Source organism: Scyliorhinus canicula, chromosome 1, assembly GCF_902713615.1.
Source record: "Scyliorhinus canicula chromosome 1, sScyCan1.1, whole genome shotgun sequence".
NCBI classification, from domain to species: Eukaryota; Metazoa; Chordata; class Chondrichthyes; order Carcharhiniformes; family Scyliorhinidae; genus Scyliorhinus; species Scyliorhinus canicula.
In genome coordinates this window covers 239,913,080-239,919,079 of record NC_052146.1, presented here as the reverse complement: position 1 = coordinate 239,919,079, position 6,000 = coordinate 239,913,080, and the positions used below count along the sequence as shown (strand labels likewise).

General features: G+C 39.4%; 1 protein-coding gene across 4 annotated transcripts in view; it reads right to left on the bottom strand.

Annotated features, from left to right (window-relative positions):
• Window positions 1–334: 334 nt before the first annotated feature.
• LOC119972755 (proteasome activator complex subunit 4-like) overlaps window positions 335–6,000 on the bottom strand; it is a 230,725-nt gene continuing 225,059 nt past the window's right edge. For all 4 annotated transcript variants that reach the window (XM_038810083.1, XM_038810091.1, XM_038810102.1 and 1 more), the window contains one exon: window positions 335–1,303. The gene's annotated coding sequence lies outside the window, so the exon portion shown is untranslated. The remainder of the gene's footprint in view (window positions 1,304–6,000) is intronic.

Below are 6,000 nucleotides of genomic sequence, written 5' to 3'. Positions count from 1 at the left end.
CCAACTTTCCATCTGACAAAAAGGAGGATATATGCCAACACCTGAATGAATGTTTATATTATTGTACAGGTACAGTATTATGGAGGAAACAAAGGGGGAGAAAAAAACGCTGGTTACAATTTCAGCAATGCTGGGTTTGGGTGTGAAAGAGATTTGACTAAATTGTCTTCTGGAGTGATTTGCCTATGTGAAGACTTGAAGGAATAACAAATTTAGTATTCCTACAGAATCTGTACTGGTATCTTAAAAAAGTTTTGTAATAAATATTTTTTGAAATGATAAACATACTTTTTGTTAAAAGATTATTACACTCAATCTCACAAAACAAGACAAATTTGTTACAAACATTCCATTTATTGGCTTTAAAATAACCAAATAGTACATCAAAAACCACTTCTTTTTGGCACTACCCTATATAGTGGTTAAGTCTTTTGACATGTTATGATGAGCAATCGCACAGTAATACGATTTGACCATTTACCTATAGTTTAACATCATGCTAATCGTCCAAAGGATTGTACATTTGATGCCACCAAACCATGTATAACAAATGCTTAGCAACTGGAAAAGCAAACAAAGGTAAAATAATTGGATAAAAAGTCTGAAGATATTGAGACACATTAAAATTATTTAAACACACCAAGACCAGCAGCATGATAAACCTTCTATAGTTTAGCAAGACTGAGGGCTAAAATGCATTTTTTGAAAGCATTAGCCTACATGAGTAAAACACATGATCTTAAGACAAAACCACTATTAAGTTTACACCATTGCATCTACAATGAAACTCAACAACAAAGATCACAACATAAGGTCTTTAAAGATTACATTTTGTACAAATGTATTAGCTCGTCTCCTGTTTCTACAGTTTTTACATTTCTTTTACAGCTCTACATACATGTTATGAAATAGCCAGAGGAGCTGTCATAAGAGCAGTCAAGAAATTGGGGATGTTTTGAGCAAAAACTGTACAAGAAGTTTACAAATTCAGCAGAATGATTTTTGTTTAATTACAATATATTTTTGTAAGTAAGCAAAAAACTGTCTATATATTAGTGAAAATTCTACTAAACATTTACATACATACACATTTTCTGCTGTTGTGAATTCTATGTATTTAGACTGGAAAAGATTTACATATCTTTCAAGGAACAACAAAAATTAGCATTTGCAGCTTCTTGGGTCTTCAGAAGATTGATACAGTTGTTGGGATTCTCAGGCATATGTACAAAACAAATGTTCTCCTTTGTTCATTAGTAGTAGCACCAACACTCCTTCCCATTAGTGTCAACAGAACTACTGTCTAGGAGACGAAAAAGGGAAAAATGTGGTGAGATAGAAATTGGTCCAATTCTAAATGTCAAAGACAACCAGGTTAGGTTTAAAGTTGGAGCGGAAATACAATGCTTATGCCCTTCTCCTCTCCCCCTGTTATTTGCCACTTAACATGATTCGCAATGTGAGTGGATCTGTACACAGAATTTTAAATCACATGACTGATACGAGTCAAATAATTTCATTAGATCAGCTGTTGTACACTTCATTTATCCACAATAAAAATATTAGTGACATAGAATTGCAGCAGATTGAGAATGGAACATTACAAATGAGTACGTAACACTGTCAAATTCACCGACAAAATGAAGGTTCAAATCTGATTCACAAAGATGTAGAAAGCGGCATCTCTTGGTCTAAGACTTCAAAATCACTACCTACTTACTAGCGAATCTGAATCAGAGTGCATATTCAATAAACTTACTGAATTACCACTCCGCAAAAGTCAAGGGAGAATTGAAAGAGAAACAGACTTCTTGTCTCGAATGGGGATTAAAAGAGGAAGGAAGAATAGAAGTACCACCTTCGAATCATAAAACACTGCATCATAGAAACTGGATCATTTGGCCCATTAGGTTTAGGTTTGATTTTCCCCCTCACTCCCAATCCTCATACTGTTTAATATTTATTTTCTGAAAACAATTTGATCTCATTTTCTAAAGAAATTATGGATTCTGGTTCAACAGTGTTTGTAAAATAATTCTACATTTCCCCTTAATTATGACCTTAAATTTCTGCCTGCTGTTACCATCCCATTGACCAGTGGAACCAAGCCCACACCATTTACAACAACCCTTCATAATCTATATGGCAACACCGTGCATTTATACAGCACCTTTAAAGTCAAAAATCAACCCAAAGTACTTCATGAGTGATAATTTAAAAACATGTATATCAGGAGGGGTGAACAACAAATTGATTCAATGAGTTGGTTATAAGTAGGGTTTCAAAGGAGGAAAAGGAAGTGGAGAGGTGGAGGAAATATAGTGGGAACTGCAAAGCAAGGGGTGGCACGGTGGCAGTGGTTAGCACTGCTGCCTCACAGCACCAGGGACCCGGGATCAATTCCGACCTTGGATGATTGTCTGTGTAGAGTTTACACGTTCTCCCCGTCTTCGTGGGTTTCCTCCGGGTGTTCCGTTTCCTGCTACAGTCCAAAGATAGGTGGATTGGCCATGATATTTGCCCCTTAGTGTCCAACGATAAGCAGGTTAGGTTGGATTACGGACATAGGATGGGGGAGTAGGAGCAGGTCGGGTGCTCATGCAGAGGGTTGGTGCGGATTCGATGGGCTGAACGGTCTCCTTCTGCACTGTAGGGATTCTATGATTCAAAGTCTTCTTCCAATGACTCACAGCTGCCAAGTGGGATAAAATGAGGAAAAGTGCAAATACGCCTGGAATCAGAGGAACTGATAGTAAAAAGCAAGGCCATAAAGATCAGTGAGGACAGCGACGATACATGAGTAACATAGAATAAGGGGAACAAAATTGTGGATGAACTGAATGGGAGATGGAAATGAGAAGCTGACTAGGAGAACATTGGAATAGTCTAGACTGGTGGTGACAAAGGCACGCATGACAATTTAAACAGATGAGATGAAATTGCAATGCACACAGGCAATACTATCAAAGTGGAAACTATGGGAGAGGTGGACATGGATTTGGAAGCAGCAATATGCTCAGATTCTAAAAAGCAAAGAAGGTAATGATCATGGTTTGTAAGAGAGAAGTGTTTTTTGGAGAAAGTGGTTTTAAAAGGAGTTGTGGGGGTGTAGGGTAGCTAGGGGCAGCACAGTAGCATGGTGGTTAGCATAAATGCTTCACAGCTCCAGGGTCCCAGGTTTGATTCTCGGCTGGGTCACTGTCTGTGCGAAGTCTGCACGTCCTCCCCGTGTGTGCGGGGGTTTCCTCCGGGTGCTCCGGTTTCCTCCCACAGTCCAAAGATGTGCGGGTTAGGTGGATTGGCCATGCTAAATTGCCCGTAGTGTCCTAAAATGTAAGGTTAAGGGGGGGTTACGGGTATGGGGTGGATACGTGGGTTTGAGTAGGGTGATCATTGCTCGGCACAACATCGAGGGCCGAAGGGCCTGTTCTGTGCTGTACTGTTCTGTGTTGTGTAGTTCCTGAAGAGTGAAAAGTATTTGTATTGTCAGCATAAGGATCTGGATGGAAAATTGAGGGGCAGCACGGTGATGCAGTGGTTAGCACTGGGTCTACGGCGCTGAGGACCAGGGTTTGAATCCCAGCCCTGGGTCACTGTCCGTGTGGAGTTTGCACATTCTCCCCGTGTCTGCGTGGGTTTCACCCCCACAACCCAAAGATGTGCTGGTTAGGTGGATTGGCCATGCTAAATTGCCCCTTAATGGAAAAAATAATTGGGTACTCTAAATTTAAAAAAAGGATAGGAAATTGGGTGGGCAGGTGTCCAATGAGAATAGGGTGAGAGGAGCAAGGGGAGTGGGAAGTAGGGGCTGAAGTGGTCAAAGGGAAGAGGGGGAAGTAGCAGACAGTTGAATGGATGATGTCCAACCTTCTCTCAAACCACAAATTCTTCACACTTACTGTTAGCAAAGGGAAGGGGTAACAAAAAGGTCCTGCATGAGGCAAAGCATACACCATAATGTAGAGAGAGATGATTCATTTTGGTTACAGATTTGAAGTGCATGTCTCGGTCATAGGCGGAGGATAGGAAGGAGATGAATAGTCGAAAGCTGAAGTTTGAGGCTCTATATTGGGATGAAGCCGACATTAGACAGTGTATTGTCCTATGATATACAGTAAATTTGTCTTGGATTTCTTCAATAGCTGTTAAATATCTTTAGTGCTGAATTTGACCCCATAGCTCTGTCAATACATGGCCTTTTTGCAGCACAGGAATATACATCATTTGTACCTGTTATATCTCCTGCTCAAATATTTCTCGACATATTTGAAAATTTCTTTACATTCAATTCACGCATGATGTTTTCTAATTTCATTATAATTTATATCAAATTATAGAGTACACGAGGTGGTCATTCAGCCCATTAAGACTGCAGCAACTCTTTCATGGGGAAATCTTATTAGGCCAACTGGCAATTCATAATCCTTCAACTATTTATCCAATTTCCCCTTGAAGGCTACTATTGAAAATTGCTATACCTTCATTGATTAAATATAGCTGTTTGAACAAAGTGATCAGGTGAAATTTGCCTAAAGTTATCCAGCAATTCCATGTGGAAACATGAGCACAGGTGTTGGGTATAAACAGGTGTTCAACCGTGATGGCCCTGGTCTATTAGCTTGCTGATACCCATAACAATCAAGTACCAAAGACTGCCAAGGTGTCATGGAATCATATTCCAGAGAGGTGTCCAACCTCCCAGGAGAAAAGGAGTGGAAAAAACTGGTGAACAAAAGGGGGAAGAAACTTTAACTCCACCTTCGAAAAAACCTTCCTTGCAACACCATAATAAATGTTGCTCGCTGCCACATTCACCATTTTTATGTCATCCGTCAGGTAAATGGACAATTTAAGTAAAAAATAATTTAATATAAAATAAATATAATTTTTATATTTTGCCTTTGGCAACCTCTTGAATTTCCCAAAGCATTTTGCAGCCAATGAAACACATTCGAAGAATAGTCACTATTATAATGTGGGAAACATGACAGCCAACTTGCAGACAGAAGTCCCAAGAAACAGCAATACAAAAATGGCCAGGTTAGCTGTTTAGGTGGCTGGTGAAAATAATTGTTGGTTGGGATGCCAAAAAGGACTCCATTACTCTTCTTCGAATAGTGCCAGGTTTTTTTTAAACATCCATCTGAGAGGACAGACTCTTGCATTAACGCTCAATGAAAGATGGCACTGTGACAATTTGCATCATCCCTAAGTGAATGTCTGTCTAGCATTATTTGCTCAAGTCCTTGCAATGAGGCTTCAACCCACAACTTATTCCGAGGCAAGGGCGCTCCTACTGAGCCATGGCTAACAGCAGTGCTAAATTGGGACCAGTTTTGTGCGCTGAGCTCACATCCACTAAGAAGTGGGTTGAGACTGCCAGCGTTCATTTAAAAAAAATCTCAAATGACTAGAAAGAGACCTTTATCCAACTAGTTTGGGAGTTTCAAATAGAAGAACGAGATGTGAATAAAATGTGCTAATCCATTGTACCGCCCACTCTCCTCTTGAATACCTTTACAATAAATATCAATCTTGGTCTTCATCAAAATTACCAGAGGACAATGTGCGAGATACATAAAATTAATCGCAGACAACCCATCAGATTAAACAAACAAGGCTAGTCAACTCAATCTCGGGCCTCCTACTTCAAGATTTTACATGCTTTATCAATTACCATGTTATCTTTGAATTTATATTTCCAAGGACTGTGACAATCAAGCATGTAGCAGACATTTAGGTCAATGATCCTCCATAACCATATCTAGATATTTGTGAGAGATTGCATGTATGTATTATAGGAATTCTGTTTGATGAAATAGCTGGAAAGAAAACAGATATCTACATAGATATTCAACAAACGTATAGGTCAATCAATATTTGTCCATCATCCATGCCCTTGTTACCTCCAGATTTGAATGCTCTACTTGCTGGCCTCCTATTTTTCATCCTCCATAAATTTAATCGCATCTAAAACTCTACTGCTCATATCCTAACTTG